This window comes from Sciurus carolinensis, chromosome 1 (assembly GCF_902686445.1).
Source record: "Sciurus carolinensis chromosome 1, mSciCar1.2, whole genome shotgun sequence".
Classification (NCBI taxonomy): Eukaryota; Metazoa; Chordata; class Mammalia; order Rodentia; family Sciuridae; genus Sciurus; species Sciurus carolinensis.
This window is the reverse complement of record NC_062213.1, coordinates 11920037-11943175: the sequence shown is the minus strand read 5'-3', so window position 1 is coordinate 11943175 and position 23139 is coordinate 11920037. Positions and strand designations below refer to the sequence as shown.

The window sequence follows — 23139 nt, the reverse complement described above, 5'->3', positions numbered from 1 at the left end:
CATGGATGAGCCTCTTGCTAGTGTTTCTTAGAGCTAATGAACGGAAACTAGACCTAATCGCAAAGTCCCTTCTTTCTTTAAAATCCCACCAGCCTTTCCAAGTAGGGGCACCCTCGGCAGAAAGGTCTCTGCTGTATGTTTCCCCCAGTGTTAGAACTAAAAAAAGACCTTTAACAAGTTAACCACCCCAGCCAGCCTCATTCATTCCTAGCTCCCAGGAGTGGGTCCAATCAGCAACCGCCACCCAGCAAGGCAACTTGACTACACTCTGAGACTGCCTCATTTCCTCCGTTATGCGATGGCCGTATTTCCACATTTTAACACGTCTAAAATAGAACGTGTCTCCCTATCAATGGAATTCAGCTTCTGTTTTCTTTCCCAACACTCTTAGGATCTCCATAATGCATTTTGTATTCAAAGGCATCTCAGAATCCAAAGAAGTAAAGCATGTCTAAGCAACATTCAAACATCATCTGGTGGAAGCCCAGCAGTCCTCAGAGGACTATAAATTTGAGGAATGTGAAGCCTAAATCCTCTCTTTGGGTCTCCCAAAGATGCCTTCAAAGCACACCTGGCCCTGCGCGAGGTTTCACCCACACAGTCCCCTTCTATCTGTGGCTCAGAAAACCCAGGCTTGGAATCCCTGCATATTTGCATTTCTAATAAGAAAGGAAGTGAATTCCTTTTTTTAGTCCAGCGATAACATCATCTAATGAGTAGTCATTATACAGTAAAATGTGACCTAGATAGGACAGTAGCTTCTGTTTTGCCAGGTTCCTTCATTCCCGCACGCATTCATTCCTAAGGCAACTCCACAGACGCTCAGGAGGGGCCAAGGTGAGTTGGGCACCTTCATCTGGTGCAAGGGACACAGGTGAATCAATAGTTGCTGATATCTGCAAAGACAGAGGCTGCTACAAAGTAGAGAAATAAAGCAGAGGACTGGGCAGGGTGGCATCACTGGGGAGGGGACAGTAGCAGCTGATTTTGAAGATGAACAGGCGGAAACCAGACCGAAAGGGCAGGAAGAAGGAGCCCTGAGTGAACGGGCATTGAGACCTCACGCAGGGCAAATGTTTGCTGTTTCGTCTGCTATATCCAAGGCACAGCAAGGATACCTCCAGAAGCATAAGAAGATAAATGTGTGTTATTTCAAGTGACTAAGTCAGTGCTTCCATCAAAAAGCATGTTACCACCCATGCAGATGTGCAGATTTGCATTCGGGAGGTCCCTGGACCTGAAGGGCACAGTGAAGCAGAAGGAAAAGGACAGGGCATTGGAATCAGGGGACTAGGGTTTAAGTCCCAACTCCTCCCCTAATCAGGCCTGGGCAGGCCACCTCACCTCTTGGAACCTCAGTTTTCTCATCTGGAAAACTGGCATAATTAAAGTAGCCTCAGGGTCCTGCAGTGAGTTAAACCTTGCGATTTCTATCTGGAAAGAGAGATAACTCTGCTTCTCTTGCCATTTCCTTGGGCCTTTAAGTCTCAAACTGTTGCAACGTTTGCTTCCCTGGAACAAGCCAAAGTATAATCATCTTATTTAACAATGAAGTTTTCTTTCTTCTATGATAATACATCAGAATGTTCTATTTCAAGGGTGGAAATAGTGTTCTGTTCACTTTCTGTGGCTTTTAGAATGTCTGGTGCAGAGCAGGTGCTCAACAAATACCTTGTTGCCAGAATACATTATCTGACTCAGAGAAAAACAAACCAGGGAAACAGGAGGACGACTTCCTCATGAGCAGGCCAAAGGAAAAACTGGGGATGCCTTTCATACTTCAGGGAACTATTCATGAGACCTAAAACTGGCCCTCTCCCTCTAACTCCCGGGGTGGGACGGGAAGCCCTGTGACGCTTCCAGCCCTACCCTGAGGAAGCCCTGTGATGTGGGGCACCACTGCTGGGCAGTTCTAACCCTCGAACTTCTTTCTGAAAATTCATCTCTGTTTCTTAGAAACGTTACCTCGTGTCAACGTGGAAGGATCAGCCAATCTCTACAAGACTTCTTTGCAAAATGGAGTTCCCCTAGAACCTAGATGCTTTCCTTTTCATGACTTTTTTAAAAATACTTTTTGTTGTAGATGGACACGATACCTTTATTTTATTTATTTATTCATGTGGTGCTGAGGATCGAACTCACACATGCTCGGCAAGTGCTCTGCCACTGAGCTACAGCCCCAGCCCCTTAGTGATGTTTTAAGTATTTTCTATTTGCTATGTTTCTCCAAGTGCAGTGGAGGCGACACCAAGGCAGGACGCTGAGCCTGAGGCGAGCCACGGACTCACTGTGGCTTCGAGGTCACGCCCTGTTCCACTCAGCATCACCGCCACTGGCACGTGAGTGGCTGAGAGCAGCTGCCCATCAGAATGGAAGGCCCTTGGAAAGTCACTCAGGCAAGCACAAGAGAACTGCAAGCAGAGCCACCCTACATTCACCCTCTTCTTCTCTGGGGAAGATTTTGGGGAACGGGAAACCCTGTAGCTGGCGCAGTGCCTGGCCCAGTAAACCCATGGTGATTGGATGAATGAAGGCCTAAACAGCCTCCTGCCCAGGCTTCCAGGCACCTTCCATTTCCCATCAGAGTCCCCATTCCCAGGTGCCGAAAGGTTGACACCATCAAGTCAGTGCCAGGGGTCCTTGGCAAGCCTCTGGCTTGGCACCCATCTCCAGTGGGGGTTGCACCCTGACCACCTGCCACCTTCTGGAGACTTGTGGAACCAAAGTTCTTAGAAGCCAACCAAGTCACCCCACCTCTTCACCCTCTTCCTCCCAAATGTCAAAGAACCATGAGGAGCTAGTCTGAGGTAGGTGAGCCAGGGCCCCAAGGGGTAGGACATTTGGCTTTGGCTTCTATCTGATGGAATGTCCACTGGTTCCCTGGGGCCTCAGGTGCCACAGCACTCAAACAAGAATCATAAAACCCACAACTTCAGGGAGGTTTCCTGGGGACAGAGAGAGCATCAGAGATTCCCTCTCTTGTATTAAGGCAGCCTGACCTGATGGGCCTCTTTTCTCTGTTAAAACACACAAAATCTTTATGACCACAACCCAGTGGGTCACTACACAGCCAAAATGGAGGAAAGCGAGGGGAAGGGGCCCAGGTCAAAACAAAGGCCTCAGCTCCCAGGACACACACCCGTGTGCAGTTGCACGCATGCACACACACGCTCAGGCTTGCAGAAGTGCAAGAGAAGGCGTGCAGCGTGGCCCAGAGAAAGGAGGCTGGCTGGTTTCCAGATGCCCCTCCAGGGACCCTGACAAAGGACATCATGTGCTGGGTCGGGACATTCCAGGGTCAGCCTGTTTCCTCTGTGGCAGCAGTTTCCTCGGCTCGTTCTGACCGGGAAGCTGGGGCGGGAAGAGCAGTCCTCTTGCACGGGAGGACTGCTGTGGAGAGCAGTTGGCTGCGGGACAGGCAGAGGGCCCACGTTGGGCGCAGCCACACCCAGACTTCTCAGGAGGCAGAAAACTAGATGAAAAGAAGGAGGGTGGGATGCAGGCCGATGAAACTGAGAAGGAAGGACAGAACTGCAGGCCTGGCTGGACTCAGGGACTCGCAGGATGTGGTCGCAGTGATTCTCCACCTGTGGGCTCTGCGCTCCTGGAGGGATTCAATAGAACCAAGATAAGGAAGCAGACTGAGTCTGGTCTTGCCTGTCGGGGAGGAGGATCTTGCTAGATTGCCCAAGCTGGTCTCAAACTCCAGGGCTCCAGAGATCCGCCCCCCGCACCCCCGTCTCAGCCTCCTGAATAGCTGAGACTCCGGGCCCAGACCTGGCTCAGAGTGATTTTTACAAGTCTTTTTCTCTGGTTAACAACAGCTTTATCTGGATGTAATGGAGATACCATACAATCCATCCATTTAAAGTGCACATTTCAGGGGTTTTCGATATAATTCAGAGTTGTGCAACCATCACTACGATTTTAGAATACTTTCATCACCTCCAAAAGAATCCCCATACCCTCTCCGTTCTACCCTCTACCACCCCTGGCAAAATAACAGGGTTACTTCCTCCCTCCATAGATTTACCCATCCTTGGCATTTCATGTATGCGAATGGAATCATATGATAGGTGTTTTATTTTTCATTTATTCTTTTGTAGCACAAACTACAAAAAGGCCCCTTTTGCCAAGTCCCTGTTGAACTCAGTCTCCAAGGCTCTCCATTACTATGGAAAGGTCCATGCCTTCCTCGAGGTGGGCCAGGGCGGACAGGCTGGAGCCTCCTGAGGAGCATCGAGGAGTGCAGAGCTGGGGATGGGCCACTGCCCCACAGGCCTGACCAACAGCAGGCCCTGCAGCGAGGTGCAGAGGCTTCCGGAGGCCTGGGTCCTGCCTGCAATGCCTCACCCTAAGTGGGGCATGGTGGGGCAGAAAAGGCCTGGCCTGTGCGCACTCACTTCCGGGGAAGTGGCACTGTGGGTTTCTGACCAGCAGCAGCTTCCTCTCCTGATTTCACTGCGATTCCCTCGCCTCCCACGAAGTGCATGTTCCTGCACACCCAGCTCTGCGCCCAATGGGCTTAAAACCTCCCCGTCACCTCCAGTGATTCCTTTAGAAGGGGAATGTGACCCAGCGTAGGGCACGGAGGCACGAGGCTGGAGGTTTCTGGGAAAGTTCCTTCTCGACGGTGTAGAAGTTTCTGGAAGATGGTTTCTCGCTCTCTTTCTCTGGGGGTTGTGACAAAGGTGCAGAGCTCCCAGTGGTTGTAGCCAGTCTCAATACCCAGAGAGGCCACCACACCAGGACAGACCCAAAGAACCCCAAGAAAACAGAGCCAGCACTCCTAGAGCAGAGCTGGGTCTAAATCCCGTTTCACTCCACTTGTCCTGTCTTCACCCCACTCTGCACCCCAACTGACCCAAGGGACCAAGGTGAGGGCTCCCCAACCCTCTGGCTTTAGCAGGGAGCCAGGAGGAGATGGCAGGGAGGGTAAGTGTCCACTCTTCTACCCCAGAGACTCTCTCTGGAGGTTATTGCAAACTTGCCCTCAGCCCCAGTCCCAGCTCTGGCCAGGCCCCTCCAGAAGTCCTTGCTGTCTCCAGGTTCCAGGAACCATTCTCTCCCTGACCCTCAAAACTGGCATGACATGGGCACCCCTGGACAATGCTCCAGCCCTGGGGCCTCCCTACCCCTGCCCACGCCTTCACCAAGATCTCACGTAGCCAACAAGCACAGGAGAAGCTACTCAAAGGCATGATCCACTAGGGAATGCTATCACACCAGAGTGGACACTGCTTCACTCCCAGGAGGTCACCACCACCAAGAAAATGGCCCAACATGAAAAGTGGTGGACTGAGACAGCCACCATTACCCTGTGTACATGGATGATTACACGGATGGTGTGAATCTACCTCGTGCACAACCACAGAAATGAAAAGGTGTACCCCTACATTTGTGTACAATGAATCAAAATGCAGCCTGTAAAAAAATAAAAAAATAATTTAAAAAATGAATAATAAAATGCAGATATAATTAAAAAACAAACAAGTATTGGCAAGGATGGGGAAAAACTGGGATCCTCACATATTGCGGGTGGGAATGTAAAATGGTTCGGCCACTCTGGAAAATTTTGGCAGTTCATCAGAAAGTTAAGTATAATTACCAGACGACCCAACAATTCTACCCCCAGGTATATGCCCCGAAGAACAGAAAACGTGTATTCAAATAAATACGTGTACATGAACGCTCACAGCAGCACTCCTCGTAATAGCAGGTGGAAAGAACCCAGGGCCCATCAGCTGGTGAATGGATAAACGCAGGCTCTGTGCACAGTGGAATTATTCGGCTATGAAAGGAATGAGACTCTGATACATGCCATGCCATGGATGAACCCCCAAAGCACTGTGCTTAAACATGCTAAGTGAAAGCCAGGCCCCCAAATCTGACACATATGAAAGACCCAGAATAGGTCAATCCATAGGGCTGAAAGCAGGTGGTGGCTACCACAGGCTGGGAGTGCAGCGATGAGGAGGGACTGCTTACTGGGTGCAGGGTTCCCACTTGGGGTGATGAGAACCTCTGAGAACTCAATAAGAGATGATAATTGCACGACACTGTGAATGTACTCCATGCCACAGTGTATAATTCTTCACATGTAGAAGAATTATACACTTCTAAATGGCTTATGTCAATTTCACCTGAAGATTTAAAAAAAAAAGAAATAAATCTATGAAATCCTCCTTGAATTATCTTAATCGTAGGTGCTGTGTGTTTCCTACTGGAACAGCTGACCCCACCCCACCTGCAGACCTGCAATTGTGTGAGTCAGCGCACTGCCTCATCGTTTCCTGAAAGCCAGTCTTGCTCCTTGAAGCTGGAAGCTTCCTAATTGACATTGACACTTTACCATCTACCCACTGGGTGACCTCAGATAAGGGTCTCAGGTTCTCTGAGCCTTAGTTTCCACAACTGTAAAACAAGGCTAATAAGACCAACTTCATTAGGTTGGTTTAGGATTACTATGACAGCTATGTAGGAGAATTAGAGAGTGCATTTAAAACATTCTCTGGAGCTCAAAAGTCACTTCATCCAATTCTTTTAACACCAAGTTATGGCTCCCTTGGTAGCATAGTGATATCCTCCTGGTAGAACTGGTATCAGGCTCACATGGGGAACATGCAGTGTGGTAGGTAAGCAGGAAGGCTCTGACACCAGAATGCCATAGCCCAGACTTCAGCTCTGTCCCTTAGCCGTGTGGCCTCCAAAATCCCTTCTCTGTGATTCAGTTTACTCAGCTATGAAACAGGAATAATTATAAGTGAGGATTAAGTTTAAAGCCCCAGCATGGTTCCTGGTGCACCACAAGTGTGTGACCCGTGTTAGCTGCTATGATCCTCATTACAGAGCATAAGTACAGGGTCCTGGTACAACAGAGTTCAAGGTTGCTTCGTCCTCTGCCTCCCTCCTCCTCCCTTCCTACCAACAACTGCACTTAGAGGGTTCTGCATTCACCAAGTGCATAATAAATACAATCACAGTGTCTCAAGTTGGAAGGGATTTTATCTTTCTCTAGACCAAGGGGTGGAAAACTATGGCCCTGGTCAAAAATGTCATTTACCAGGAGTTTTGCTTCTCCAAACCAAACATCCCTATTTCTTCAACCAAGCTACACGTGACAGGGTTTCGAGGCCTACTCACTACCTGTGGAAGACACTGCTAGCTGTTCCCCAAAATTGTTTCCTCATCTTCCTGGGCATGCAGCCAGGTGACATTTCCCAGATTCCCTTGCAGCTGGGTGTGACCATGTGTCAGAGTTCTAGCCAGGAATGAGGGTGGAAATGTTATCAGCCACTCAAAGACCCAGACTTTTGAGAAGTGGGTGTGCCTTCTCTGGTTCTGTCCTCCTCTGCCTGTGGATGCAGACAATGACAAAGTTCTGGGTGGAGTAGGATTCCAAACAATGGAAGAGGCCCAGGTCTGAGTGTGACAGTGGCATTCAGAAATGCCCATTTTAGACTTTCATGAGAGTAAAAAAGAAACATCTCTCGTGCACGAGCCATTAAATGTGTGGGGACCATTTGTAACTGCAGCTATTTTCACTGTATTCTAACTAAGACACCACCCTTGTCTCCATATGAAATTTCTACTGAGCTGAATTATACAAGGTTTCATAAATTCACCCCCCAAAAATCGAAAACTGAATGCCTACTACATCCCAAACCCCATACTAGATTCTGTGTATCTTGAATAAAATTATAACAGTATCTGCTCTTAGGAAACCACAAAATAGTAAGAGAGACGGGCACAAACAAAACAAGACATCGGAATGTGACAACTGCCTTGAGAAAGGCCTTCTTCACCTGACCGAGGGAGGGCACAGCAGAGGGAGGCGGTTCTGCCCGGGACTGGCTGGTGGGAATGGCTCCCAGGAGGGGGGACCCCAGCTCAGCTGGGTAGACCAAGGCTGCAGGCACTCAGGGCAGGAGGCCCAGCCTGAAACTGAGGGGAGTGTGAGGGGAGGGAGCACCAGCTGCAGGGGAGAGGAGGGAGGGGAGGAGGGGGAGAGGACGGGAGAATGGAGTGGAAGCTGAGGTCCTCCAGGGAGCCAGACCTGGGCAGGCACCTGGGATGGTCCAGCAGCATGTAACTGTGGCCACGTAGAAAAATCAGAACGACGTGAACTAGCGCCTTCCAGACCAGGCCTGGCTTCCTGATTCCTTGATACGAAGGTTAAGTTTGGAGGAGCGGATCTCCCAGCACTTCTGGCTCCTGCCTGCTGACCTGGCTTTTCTTATGCAGGGTGTTTTCGGTTCCTCTGATCTTCTCTACTGCTACTCCTAAATTCCACCCAGTCTCACTCACTGTCTTCTGAAACAGGCATTTCCCCTGGGATCTCTGTCCCACGTCCTCCCCCTGTATCCACAAACTCTCTCCCAGGAGGCAGCCTCTTGCAGGGGATTCACACCAGCCCTGAAGCAGGGTTGGCAGCTGATGACAAGTCCCAAAAGGTGGCCTGGAGCACAGAAAAGAGAAAGAGGCTTGTAGTCACAGGTGCCAAGTTCAAGTCCCAGCTGCTACCTGTTCTCTGTAGAACCCTAAGAAAGTCAGTAGGAGGCCACAGCCCGGTTACTTCACAGCTGCTTCTATTTTCTTCATAAAGAATAATAATGACGGTTGGAAACAACCTCAATGTCCCTCTGCCAAACCTCCCACACCTCACAGATGAGGAAACTGAGGCCCTCAGAGGCTGAGGAAGCAGCTGCAGTCATAGCTGATGGCAAAGTCAGGCCTAGAACCCAGTCTGTAACATGCAAGCAATCCGTGATAGAGCTAAATGGCCCCAACTCGCTTAGGGCAGATGACAACTATTATTATGCTCTGTATTTATACCACATGCTAAAAAATATGTCTTAAATTTAAAATGCAAATCAAAACATCTTTAGCCTATCAGCTATACAAAGATGAATGCAACTGATAATACCCAGGGCTGGCATGGATTTTTAAAAATTGGTAAACTTTTCTGAGAGTAGTTTAATGGTAAATATGACACTTAAATATGTGCCTACCCTTTGACCCAACAATTCCACCCCTAAGCATTTGTCAAAAGTAAATATTCAGATATGCATGAAAATGCAAAACTGAAACAAACGACATGTCCATCAAAAAGGGCGGTTAAACAAGTGATGGTATCTTCACGACTGTTAACAATGGCCACAAGCGTCTATATTTAGTCACATGAAAAGAGGGCCCTAATGTATTAAGAGAAAAAATAAGATTATTAAAAAGAATGTGTAAGATGAGAGCACTGTTTGCAGAAACAGTGCATCTCTGCATTTATCTGCACAGGCAGACCACAGTGGTCTCAGTGGCTGGGTAAATACGGTGACCACTGTCTTCCTCTTTTCCTGTTCTTTTCTGAATTTTGTTTTAAGCACACATACTTACATTTGGAGAGAAAACAGAAACTGTGCAGGAAGTAGATTGCCTAGGCTGGGGGAGCGGCTAGGGAAATGGGGTGACTGGATGGGGTTTCTTTTCAGGGTGACAAGAATGTTCTAAAAGCGACTACAGAAATGGTTCCACAACACTGTGGGTACTGAAGCCACGGAATTTTGCAATTTAAATGGGCAAATTACATACCATGTGAATTATATCTCAATAAAGCTGTTACCAAAAATCAAATTTAAAGATTGATAAAAAAGAGATTGTAGCCAGGTACAGTGGTGCATGCTTGGAATTCCAGCAACTCAAGAGGCTGAGGCAGGAGGATCACAAGTTCAAGACCTGCCTCGGCAACCTGGTGAAGCCCCAAGCAACTTAGTGAGACCCTGACTCAAAATAAAAAAATAAAAAGGGCTGGGGATGTGGCTCAATGGTTAAGCACTCCTGGGTTCAATCCTTAGTACCAAAAAAAAAAAAAAAAAACAGGTGGGGGAGTGGGGTGGAGAACACTGTAATAGGCCCTAAGGTTTATTTAAAAAAAAAAAAAAAAAAAAAAAAAACCATTAAGTGTGCACTAGCTGGGAATGGGAGAGCTGCCGTGCATCCTCTGGTTTATGTGGCCAAACACAGCCAAACAGAACTTCTGGAGACACCGCCCAGGTCTCCAGCCCAGGGGCACCCACATTCCCCGCCTGTCAGTCCAGCAGCACCTCTCTCCTGTCAAGTCTCCCTGCATGCCTCTGCCCACATGGTCGAGCCTAGGAGAGTCCTCCACGCTTCAAGGGCCTTTGAGCAGGGCTGGCTCAGATCCCAAGCCTCTCTCTATTTGCTCTTCCTTCCAGGCTCGGGCCACCTTGTAGCTTGTGGTTTTTAACAATTTAATCTTCCCAGCGACATGCTGGGATCAGAACCCACAGTGGCCAGACCCATGCCCTTCTCAGCAGGTGATGAAAGGGAACAGGTGCATTCATTCCTTCACAAAAGCACTTCCTGCACACCCAGCAGGGGGCAGGCACTGAGCCAGCACTGTGCTTACAGGAGAGAGTGAAGCAAAGTTTGTCTGGAGGAGCTGGGGACCGGCTGAGGAAGAGGCAGGCGATGACGCATGAGCAAGCAGGTGTGTTGGTAAGGACCAAATCCTATCCCAGGGGTCAGGAAATGAGAGGCTGCACATCCACATAACACACAATAAGAATGGTCCCCATCACTCCAGGCTCTGGGCTAAACACTAAAGACACCTAAGAAGACACAGTCCTGCCCTCCAGGAGCTCCGACGAGCAGACTTGATGCATAGCATCTCCAGAGTCTGCCCATCACCCCGGGACAGCACAGGGAAACTGGCCCAGCTTGCTGAAGGTTTGGGTAAATTGAGGGAGAAGGAGAAAATTCACAAATTCAGAATTCCATCACCCCACCGCCTCCAGTGCTCCCACCTCGGCCTTTTGCCTAAAGGACTGGAACAACCTCCCAACTACCTTCCTGCTTCGACTCTTACGACCCTCCACCTGTTCTCTACACAGCAGTGGGATCCTGACTGAAAAATAATAAGTAAGCCAAGATCGTAATACTCCTTTGCTCAAATCCCTCCAACAGCTTCCTTTCTCCTTTTAGAGTAAAATCCATAAAGTCCTCAAAATGTCAGCAAAGCCAGGTGCAGTGGCACACACCTGAAATACCAGTGGCTCAGGAGGCTGAGACAGGAGGATCACAAGTTCAAAGCCAGCCTCAGCAACTTAGCAAGGCCCTAAGCAATTTAGCAAGATCCTGTCTCAAAATTTGTCAATTTACATCACCCCCCAGTCTCAGCACTCCTTCTTCCTTAGCAAATTTTTCTACAGAAGCTTCTTTCCTCATCTCATATGCCAGTCATTTCCTATTTGTTTGAGTCTGTTTCTCACCACCAGAATGCAAATCCGTGAGGACAGGAACTTTTTTCTATTATGACCATCCCTTGGAATACACCTACTGTGCAACAGAAACTCAAATATGTACCTATGTGTGGAACAAATACTGAAGCTTGAGCTGGGGTGGCTGGGAGGAGGATGGGTGGGTCGGTGTCACTGAGCAGAACAGAGCAGAGCAGGAGTGGGGTGGGAAGGGGCACTTCAGCTGACCAGGCAAAGGGATGCAAGCATCCGGAGCAGAGGAGTGCTGCTTTTCCTCTTCTCACCTGCTTTTCTGTGACATTTTCAGTAACTGGAGAGCAACAGGGACTTAAGAGTTCCCTCTCCAATAAGAGTAACTGAGGCCTCCTGGACGTGCCAGCTTCTCACCTTCCTGCAGGGACCCAGGCCCTCTTGACATTGACAATGCTGGCCTGTCCAATTCCAATCTGCTCTTTCTGCCTCTGATAATAAGGCTTCGCGAGCACTGAGAGGCACCTGTCCAGAGCCCGGTGTCTGGACAGGGTCAAGTGGACAACAGCCGCCTTCTACTCAGGCCTCTCTGGTGCCTCGTACTTGTCCTGTGAGCTCTCATTTCAAGCTCCAGTGGATGTCAGCAGCACAGGTGACTGGAACTGAGCCTCAGAGAAAGGACACAACACGAGAGACAGATCCAGATTCCCACCTGGGACAGGGCCATGGCCAGGTCTGCCCTCTGTCCACCACACCATGTTGTCCTGAGACACGAAGGACTCAGGCTGTTACTTTCCCATCCTTCAGAATGGTCACGAGCAGGCCACAAGTCACTTCACCTTCCTCAGTGTCCATCTCACCCTCTAGACTGGGAATACTGACATCCATATCCTGCTCCTAGAACACAGCCCAAGAAGTCCTCAAATAAATGCCACTGGAGAGGCGTCAGGAAGACGGAACCAGGAGGGCTGTTCACACCAGTGCTGGCTGAATGGGTGCCACAAGGCTGGCTGCAGCCTCTATACGCGGGGTCATCTTCTTGGCCAGGGTTCAGGCCAGAGGCCAGATCATTATCACCATCATTGCCACGGTCACCGTTGTCATAGCAGTTTGCTAGGTCTACCATAACAGCACCAAAAATTGGGTGGCTTAATACAACAGAAACATATGCCCTCACATTCTAGAGCCTAGAATTCCAAAACCAAGATGTCACAGGGCCACGCTCTCTGATGCTTTGAGGGACGCTCCCTCCTCGCCTCTTCCAGGCTGCAATCCAGACTTTAGATGTGTCACTCCAGCCACATGGCCATCTTCTCCTGTGTCCAAACTTCCCTTTCCATCAGGACACCAGTTGAACTGGGTTGGGGTCTAACCCTTGACCCTATGTTCATTTTACTTCTGCTGGAGAAGTCTTATTTCTAAATAAGGACACAATCTGAGGTTTTGGGCATGGCACCTTCAAGATGCATTTTTGGCAGAACGTGACTCAACCCCTAAGCAGTCACCGTCCCCAGGACAGCTGGCATGTCCACTGCCCAGCTCCCACGTGCCAGGTACCATACTCCTGCTCTCCAGGCATCACCTCATCCAGCTCTCGCCACAGCCCTAAAAGCAGAAGTCTTTTCCTCTCCATCTGATGGGCAACAAAACTGAGGCTCAGAGAGTCTGGAACTTGCCCAAGGTCAGGTAATAGCTAATGAAAGGCCATGTGGACTCACAGGAGTCCAGAGCCAAACTCTTGGCTGACCATCTACACCACCAAAGTTTTGCTCCTGAAGATGTGATCACTCTGCAAACTCTAATCCTGGGGCCACACGATTACCATCTGCAGACGCTCAACGCTGTTTCCTTCTTCAAACTGAAAGTTTAAAATACCATCACTGAACTCAACTTACCCCAACCAGCTCTCAGCTTGTTCCAGGATGGGAAAACCCCACACATTCGCGTTATGCCATTAAGACTCTTCCAGAAAAATGAATTTTAAAGAGTAATGCATGTCTACTTTACTAATTCAAGTGGCCCTGCTCATGCAAACTCTTGAATTCATGGTGCTTTATAACAGTACCTGCACAGCCTGCACCCTGCTTCAGGATGATATAACACAGAACCCAGGCAACCTGCCCAGTAGGTGGCTCCTGATTGCCCAGGAAGTTGCAGGGTGGCCAACGGGAAGAGCACTGGGCTTGGAGTCAGGAAGGCTGGGAGCCCCATCATGTCTTCTCTTTCCTCCTCTACATGAACTAACCTGAGTGCCTAGGCCCAACTCCTCCTTGTCCTCCTTACAGACAATTTGAAGGAGTTTTTCAAATGTAGCAAAAATCAGATTTTCCAACTCTAAGCTAAGGAGGAATAAAGGAATCATTTATTCATCAAAGATGAATTAAGCATCTGGTCTACCACAGGGTCAGCACTTCGCTAAGTGGATATTAAGGATGCACCAAGATGAATGAGCCTGCAGAGGAGGAAGAAACCATGTTGGGGGGCCAGGGGAGAGGAAGAATGGAGGGAGGAATAAACAGATACTTTGACCATCTCTCAGCAAGTTGGTTCATCCCCATTTCACAGCCTGAGAAATGGAGTGCAGCAGTTAGGTAACATGCTGAATGAGTAAGCAGAGGGCCAGGGTTGACCTGGGGTGAGTGACCAGGCAAGCCAGCTGCTTTGCTCCACACCTGCCCACCTGGGCACGGAAGAGGAGACGGAAGCTTGTTACGCAGGAAAGTGACCCCACCCGAAGTTTTAAGGAGCTTCCTCTAGCAGTAGCTTGGAAGGTGGACTGAGGGGAGGGCAGAGAGTTGGGAAAGGGCTAGAAGTTGCCTGAGGAATGGACAGAAAAGGCTGGGCTGGAGATGCTGGAGTAGAGTAATTCAGACTGGTTTGCTTTGGAGAAAAGAGCAACAAAGAAAGGCATTGACTGACAGACGTGAAGAAAAGTTCTCTCTTCTGGAGGCTCAGACCCAGGAAGGAAGGACACCAGGAAAACCCTGTCAGAGCACCACTTCCTGTCCCCCATACACAGGAACCAAACAGCTGAAGTTATGGGAGGGGAAGATAAGAAAGAAGAGGACACATACTTGCCTTTTCCCCATCCTACTTCCACTGAGGCAGGAACAGCACTCTAGGGGAGTCACAGACTGGTAGGGCCAGGAGACCTAGGAGGCCACAGTCTGGTGAGACAGAGCCCTCATTCAGCCTTGATAACAAGCCAGAAAGTTCAATGTCATGGCTCTCCCTCCTCCTCACGCCATCATCCAGTCAACCCCCAGACCAGCCAATCCTGCATCTCCTCTCCACCTTCCCCTCCACAGAGTATGCGTCAGATTTTGTCACTAAAACAAAATACCTGACATAGGTTACTTATGAAGAAAAAGAGGTTCATTAAACTCACAATTTTGGAGGTTCAAGGGCATCAGCTCAGTTCTGGTGAGGGCTCCATGGCAGATGGTGGCCAGCAGTGTGGGGAGGGCACACCAGAGCAAGCAGTCACATCTTGTGTCAGGAAGCAGAGAGAACTGGGTGGGACCAGGCTTGCTCCCTTTATAACAACTCTCTTGGGAGAACTTAAGAGGTTCCAGAGCCTCCTTCCTGGAGCACACGCTCAAAGGACCTAAGGACTTCCCAATAGAGTCCCCTCTTTGTGGTTCCACCACTACCTAATAGTGTCACCTTGGGGACCAAATCTCCCAAACATGAACCTTTGGGGGGACAAATGACATCACATCCAATCAGAGCAGAGTGCAATCTGCAAACACCCCACACCTCCACCCTGCTGCTGCTCTATTTTAGGTCTGAGGAAGTCACTGTCCAAGGAGAGGAAACTTGCTAAAGGCTATTACGGGAAGGTCTATAAACGACCTGCTGTTTGCTTTTCTAGATCAGGAGCTCTGTGATAGTCGGGGACAGGAAATCACAGGGACAACTACATTCCAGAGAAACCCCCAATGCTGTTTTATTTCAGCTAGGAGTTTTAGCTTTCACCTTGAATAAGCGTTTTCCTAGACCTCCCAGCAAAGAACCAGCACATTCCTACTACAAGGACTTGGACGTAGCTCTTCTCAGTCTTGAGCACCCTTGCCCATGGCTGCTTATGGAAATCCTGCCCTGGGCTCCCCAGTTTTCTCTGACCACACTGCTGGGATAACTCCCCACTCCCTGAACACCCAGGGCTGCTCCTGGGCAGTTCTTCCGTGGAGAGGACTCACATCAATCCAAAATAACCAACAGTTACCTTTCTCTTCTGCTCAACTACAAGGTATTGGAGAGCATGGACTTTGATTTTTTCATCTCCCTATCCTAAGTGTTTGGCACACGGTAAGACATGCAGGGAGTTTGTGCAGTGAAAACTCTCTTCACTGAATTAGCTTTTCCATGCTTCTTCTCCCTATTGATCATGCAAATGAGAGCTCTGATCTCATTTTGGAACACACTAACTTTGTTTGGTACCAATTACATGCCAGGAACTCACTTAGCTACTTTCCTTATATATTGTTTTATTTGACGCCTTTAAAAAAAAAAAAAAGTGAGACGTGTTTTACTGTTTACAAAAGAGCAAACTGAAGCTCAGGGTGGCTAAGAGAAAAGCTAATGATAGAGACTCCCAAAGCCACACAAGGAATTAGGGCATGAAATTCACATTCAAGTCTTCAGAGGCAATACTGCATCAGCGTCAAGAGTGTGGATACTGAACTCAGACCACCTTGCTTAAACTCTTGTCACTTAGCAGCCACATAACCTTGGGGAGAGTTAGGTTGTGTGTATCCCGATTTGCTGGCATTTAAAACAGGGGCAAACACCACACCTATTTGACGAGTTACGGTGGGGAATGGATGAGTTCACACAGGGAAACTGCTCAGGCCAGTGCCTGACACATATGGACACACAGGAAACATTAGCTATCACTATTGATGGCAGGCCCGGCGGTTCTCCCATAGTGACCCAATGAACACTCTCCATCCACCAAATCTCCTCAGGCAAGAAAGAGTGAGCTGGCCAAAGAACAGTCCACCAGAGAGAGCATGAGAACTGCTGTCCAGAGGAGCAGCTCGGGGAACAGAAGGTCATAGGTCATGAGGGCTACGAATGCGTAATTCCACCCACTCTCAGCAGCAGCTCAGCCCTCATTGGTGTGATGCCTGGGGGACTCACAGGGGAAAGAACATGACAGGAGCCAGAAGCGGGCTCAGCTCCCCCGTGCCCAGCTACTGGCCATACACCAGAGAATGGCCCCTTTGCTAGAACAAGCTTTGAGAACTCCAAACCCTTGCAGTTATTCCCTGAAAACCCAGGTCCTACAGAGGGTGTCTCCAAAGCAACACGCTCACTGGAGACACCTTGTCCCAGTGTCCTTGCAGATAAGAAAGACCCAATTCCCTCTGAGAGTCCCAGTGTCCCACACCCACCTCATGGCAGCCTGGCTGGGAGGATGAACTGGGAGAGAGCTATCATGGCCTTAGGGCAGATGAGGAAATGAGGTACAAAGGGGAAATGAGGTACAGGACTGCAACGCAAGGTCACACAACTAGTCACTGTCATCCCTAGACTAGAACTCAGAACTTCTGAGTCTCAATTCAGTGCCATTTTTTTATTATCTTATTATGTCCTTTGAATCAGCATCTGTCTTCCTGGACTACATAAATGTCCTTCCCTCCTTCAGAAACATTTATTGTCTCTCTGCCAGGCACAGCGCTAGACACAGGGCTTCAAAGATGAACCGGCTCACGCTGGCCCCTGTGCTGCTGGAGCAGCCTCCGGTAGCAAGCGGGCACAGGCACGCTCAGGAAGGGCTTCTGTCAGTCCCGCCTTCTATTGCCAGTGTTCTCATATATATCCTGGTTCTTTTCCCAAAATGGCAATTCTTACATTTTTATGAATGTTCTTTCTTTTCCTGTCTCTAAAAGAAGGCTGAATGGATTAAGCTGCCTGGCTCTAACTTGGTGCCTCCTGGAAGGAAAGGGAAAGTGAGACCTCTGTACAAAGCCAGGACCCACAGGATCAGTGTCTTCTCTAAAAAGAGGCCCAACGGGACGGTTCCTCCCATCAGTCCAGAGAAATGGCAAGGAGGCTGGGCTCTGCCTTTGAGTCTGAGAGGGGGAAGAGGCCCTGGAGTAAATGTGGAAAATTTGAGGTGTGGGTATAGAGCCCCTCAAACATGGAGAACCCAGGAAACCCTCAGGACCTGAAGCACAAAACTGCTCAGCAGAGACACCTCTGCTCTCCAGGGCAGGTGGGACTCTCATGGGCATGGAGCATCATGCCCCGAACCAGAAGTTGCCACGAATGAGAGAAGCAGCTCCCCTAGGATGAACGCCACAGGACACTCTGGAAGTGAGTGTCAGTATGTTTAAAACGAAGACAAAAGTCTGGAACAGAAACCAAAGAAGAGCACCCAAGGATTAAAGGCTGAGCTGATCTGAAAGAGAACCAAAGAGAATTTCTAGAAGTAGAATGGATAGGCATTAAAATTTAAAAACTCAACAAGGGAAAATTCAGCAACACGGCCAAACAACCTGCACCTGACTCAGCCTCTGCTCAGTGCCTGCCCCTTGCCAGGCACCCTGCTGGGCACAGGTGGATGAAGGAATAACCTAGAGTCTCAGCCCCAATCCCTCAACCCCCTTCAATGTGTCCGTCTCACAGGCGAGGCCACCAGTGAGCAAATGCATTTCCCTGCAAGATCACTGTCACAACTGGTACCAACTGACATTATCCTACTGCTGGGCCCTTTCCTGATGTCATCTCAGGTCAGCCGATAAGGTCAGTGCAGAGGAGAAGGAAAGGCGGGGTCAGCAGTAGAGACCAGAATCTTCCGGTGCCTTCAGGCCATCCCATTTCCACCTAGTTCACGGAACTCAGGGAGAATGATGAGTTGAGCACAACTCTGTACATTTCTGCCCCAAAGGAGACTTAAAACTGCAATGAAACAGGCCCACAGTAATTGTCACACACCGATGGTTTTGTGAAGACAGAAGCCCTAACCAAAAAGTCACCATCAGCTTTGAAGAGGGAAGCAGGAGCACCCCAGAACCACAGGCAGGCATGTCACGTCACCCTCCTCCCATTCTGCCCACGCCCTGCAGCCTGCTTCCACGGAACTCCCGCCGCAGCTGGGGAAGCACTGACAGACACGCTTCTTCATCCCAAACCAGACTCCAACTGGGGCCTTGCAGCACAAGGCCGCGCTGGCTGTTCTGTTTTTCTGACTCTGTGCACCTTTGCTCTTCCTGAGTTAGGGTAGGCGGAGGAAGAGGAAACGCCAGAAATACTACAAGAGGCGCTTGGTTTGTGGCATTTCCAAGGGACGGGAACTGGAGGGGCTGGCAGGGGAACCCCAGGCAGTAAATGACCTTGTCTCTCTGCAAGCCCACATGCTAGAGGCCACAGAGCCAATGTGGCTCTCCAAAGTGCTTCAAGTCTCCAGAAACCGTTTCCCAGGAGCATCAGAGACAGAAACCCATTTTCTCTAAATAACTGAGACTTCAGAAATCTGGTCTTAATTACCCCTTTGCAACGTGCAACGTGGCTACACAAAGCACCATGGCCGCTCCCTCACCCTCAGAGTGCAGGGCCGCCCTACCAAGCGCCACCAACAAGACAGGCCCTCAGTTATTTTCCCCCTAAGGACTTAGATAGATCAGTCTCATGGAACCACACACTCTCTAATCTCTCTTGTGGCCAGTAGCCTGTTTGGGAACAGGGCTGGCTTAGGTTAGGACAATCTAACTATGGCTTTGGAACCAAGATTTTAGCTGTACAAAAAGCACAACTGTTGGGTTTCACACTGTGCCAGGAAACGAACCACCAGCAGACTTTAAATGAGGGACCAACCCCCTACCCTGCCCATCCCTCCCTGGGAGAGGATGTGAGGGCAGGTGAGCTGGTGCAGGATTTTCACGGTTGATAAATTCAATTTACCCATGAGCCAGAGTGAGACCAGATAGTGTCCTGGGTGAAAGTGAAGAACGACCAGGGCGGGGAATCCTCAACTCCAACTCCCCATGGAAAGCCTGGTACACAGAGCTCTGGAAGCCTCTCCCTGGAAGCCCCATAGCACCTTCCTTTACCAGACACCCCAAGATGTCCACATTGGAATCCCCAAGACCTGTGAATGTGTCCAATTACCTGGCGAAGGGGCACTAAGATTGCAGATGGAATTAAGTTTGCCAGTCAGTTAACCTGAACACAAAGTGAGCGGCCTGGATTATACAGGTGGTCCAGTGCAATCACTTAAAGGTAGAAGAGGGAACAAAGGGAGAACCAAGGGCCAGCAGCATGAGGAAGACTGAGAGAGAAGTGCTGGCTTTGAGAACGAGCCAAAGCATTTAGGAGGCCTCTAAAAGCTGGAAGAGACAAGCAGTGGGCTCTCCCTAGAGCTTCCAGAGGAGCTACCCTGCCAACACCTTGGTTTTAGACCAGTGAGACCTATTTCAGACTTTCCAGACTACAAGAGAGTCTATCTTGCACTGCCTCTTGCACTGTACTTGGTGGGGGGAGGGGGTCTTCCAGATGAGACCTGGCACCATCTCCAACTTACCTGGGCCTTTCTCCTCATCTCTCCCTTACACTGTGGCCCCATGACTTCCCTTACCACCCGGAGTACCTGGAGCTCTTCCTGGCAAAGAAGACTTTGCACATTCTGATCCTCTGCCTGGAACACCTCTCCTCCCCACAACCTCTCTACCTAGCTAGTTGCTGCTCCACTTTCCAACCTCAGACCAGGCTTTCCCTGGCAAACTCAGAACCCCCATTGTATCCCCATCCTCCACTTTTGTCTTTGGTCCGCTGTCTTAATAACAAATATCACCACAACCTTTTATTTCTTGGAAGTTATTTACTTTTCCCCAGTTCTTTATCTCCTCCAATGGAATGCAAGGATGGGTGGGGCCAGGCCAGGACTTCACCCAGGTGCTCAATATGGGGTCGTTGAACTGATTAAATGAAAAAGTGTGCGGCTGACATTGAACAATGATGCTGGAAATAGGCGGCCTTGAGAACAGGGTCCTATTCATCTTTGCACAACTGGCATCTCACAGAGGAGCCACTTAGCAAATGTTTACTGGGTGCACGAAAGAATGACTCAATTCCAGACAAATCTGAGCAGCGCTGTCCTTTCAGGGTAAGGCTCCCAAAGATCTTTCCTCTCCTTCTCGGGACTCCTTAGAGGTAAGAAGTGCAGGATACAAAGCCAGTGCTCCATAGATGCTGTCACTAACATCGTTAGTCACTTTGTTATCAGCAGTATCGCCATTGCTAATGTGGACATTATTTGTGCAGCCCCCTTGAAAAGATCTCTGGAGCCCATACCAGATACAGCAATGGAGAGACAGTGAGAAGAAATGGAGAGAAAAGTGATAAGAGGAGAGGAGGATCCAAACACAACCGAAAACTCAGGAGGGAAAGTGCAGGAACCACAGCGTTCCAGGTCACCTGGGTTCCTTTCTTTCTCGGAGACTGTGGCCACCTGGGTGCATGTGGAGCAGCCAGCTGGGAGGTGTGTCCCCAGGAGGGAGGGCTCCATTTGAATGCACACATTCATCTTTGGGCCTGCAAGGCTCACACTAATTTTGAAAATCTGGCTCACTGTGGCTGGTGAGGACTGGGGAGGTGTAGAGAATTTCAATTTCCTTCACCAAATGGCAAGCTTGCGAAAAAAAGTCCTTTCTTTCCAACATTATCACATACTAAAAATGAAAAACCAGTCATTCAGAGTTCTGATGAACAGAAAACTAGGTGGGCTGCTTAGCCCACAAGAAACAGGGGGGCTGAAATTCGAGTCTACTGATCATCACGCGGTACATAATGTGCTAAGATACTGCCCTTTTTTGGATTTTGGAGTTTCTATTTTTCACAAAAGAATGGGTTGGTGAAAAGTAATTCCCTATATAAAACGCCACCCATTTCAGATTTCAGATCCATTTGGTAGCTTAACAGTAGGGGTTAGGTAATTTTTTTAACTCACTATCTCAAAATATGTACTTTGAGATAACTGCCTATCTCAAAAAATAGCAGTAATAAAAGATAAGACAGAAGAAGAGAAGTCACTCAAGTGGAGAAGGCTATAATGTAAGAAGACAAGTTTGCAGATCCGTTTCATGGCTGGCAGATCGTAATCTGACATGTCACAGGACCAGTGGCCTGAGAGTTGAAAGACAAGTAAACTATTCCTGACCATAAGAACTTTGGGCAAGTCAGTCACCTCTCTGGACCTCATCCATGTAACAAAAAGGAGTGGAAACAGTTGTCCTCTAAGATCTTTTTCTTTCTAAAGTGTTGACTGAGTAACCCAAAAGATCTGCATCTTCTCAGTGGCTCTCCAACTACGAAACAGAAAACTCTTGGACTGCAGGTTTCAACGGAGGTAAGACTAGCCTAAAATTGAATCCCGTGGTTCACAGTCCCAAAGCATTACTCAGCAATCCATGTCCCGCTATCATCCCAGAATCAATTAGACCAAGACAACCTGACCGAGTAGATGGAGAAACAAGTGGGAGAAGGTTCTTGGTCTTTCTGATTAGTATAGGTAAGGCTGAGGTCGAGGTTGGCTAGTCTCCCCGCGCTAGTGGAAAAATAAATTATTAAAGGAAACCTCTTTGGGAATGGCCCAAGCTGAACTCTCAGGATGTATTAAATCGCAGAAAACCGGACATAAGGGAGTTTCTTTATTCTTTTAAACTTCTTGTTGCTCTCAGAAAACGCAGCAGGTCCCAAAAGGATACAAGCGGAAAACACACGCCACTTCCCTGGTCTTCCCGTGAGCAAACACTGAGCCAAATTTGCCCCCTTCCTTGTCTCTTTTGCTTTAAGCAAGTGGCCTGGGGCCTGCCTTGCAGCGCCATATCCAGGCAGGGCTGGGGGCCGGGGGCCGGGGGCCGCGGGCGGCGGGGAACTTTCCTCAGCGCGCCAGCAGACAATGCCGGCCGGCGCCCGCGCCTCCGCGCGAGGAGAGGGCCCCGCCGGCGCTGTCCCGGGCTCTCGCGGGAGGGGGCCGCTGCGCCACCCCGGCGGCCCCCGCCCCCACCCGGCGCCTCAGCGGAGCAGGGGCCGCCAGGCGCGCTGCCCGGCCGCGCTCGGAGCTGGGGGCGCGGAGCCACTGGGCGGCCTCGCCCGGCCCGGCGGAGCCTTGCGCGCGCCTCGCACGCTCCCCAGACTCGGGGCCGGCGTCCTGCCCGCGGAGAGGGGCATCCCACCCGGAACGGAGCTCCCGTCCCGCACCTCTCCCCGCGGAGGGCCGGGCGGAGGGCGCCAGCCAGCGAGGACGACCCCGCGCGGCCCCGCAACTCACCGGGACCGGGCGGGCCGCTGGGCATTATTCCATCACGGGCTCGGCGCCGGCTCCCGGCGGCGGCGCAGACGCCCGCGCCCCGGCACCCCTGGGCCCCGCGGCGGCGGCTCTCGGGTCGGAAACCGGACTGCGGCCGGGAACAGCGGGCTGGCGGGAGGCGCGGGCCGGTGCCCGAGCGCGGAGTGCCGGCCCGCGGCGGCGGCGAGGCCAGGCGAGGCGCGGGAGCCGAGCGCGGCGCAGGAAGGGGCGGGCGACCATGTGCCGGGGGGAGGAGGCCGGCGACGCGAGCTGCTCGCACGATCCCGCTCGGCGCGGAGGGCGCGGGTTTCAGGAAATCCAAACACTTCGACAGGAAATCGGAATCCTGACTAAGCATTCCCGGCCCGGCTGCCGCTCCGCGCCGGGGGCTCCCGCCGCGCTTAACCCTTGGCCGGCCGGCGCACTGGCGGGGGCGCGGCGCGCTGGTCACCCGCGGGGACAGGCCGGTTTCGGACACCCGCTGGGGCCTGGCGTCCTTGCCGTGGGCCCCACACCCCCGCCGCCCTGCCTCCTCGCCTGGAGGTGGGAAGGGTGGGATTTATTCACAGAAAAACCTTGGCCTTGCGGGGGGCCTAAGGC

At 50.4% G+C, this 23139-nt stretch overlaps 1 protein-coding gene across 8 annotated transcripts in view; it reads right to left on the bottom strand.

The window, feature by feature from the left end:
• Positions 1–22624, bottom strand: part of Asap1 (ArfGAP with SH3 domain, ankyrin repeat and PH domain 1) — a 330237-nt gene extending 307613 nt beyond the window's left edge. For all 8 annotated transcript variants that reach the window (XM_047548811.1, XM_047548846.1, XM_047548821.1 and 5 more), the window contains exon 1: positions 22522–22624. The gene's annotated coding sequence lies outside the window, so the exon portion shown is untranslated. The remainder of the gene's footprint in view (positions 1–22521) is intronic.
• Positions 22625–23139: the final 515 nt, after the last annotated feature.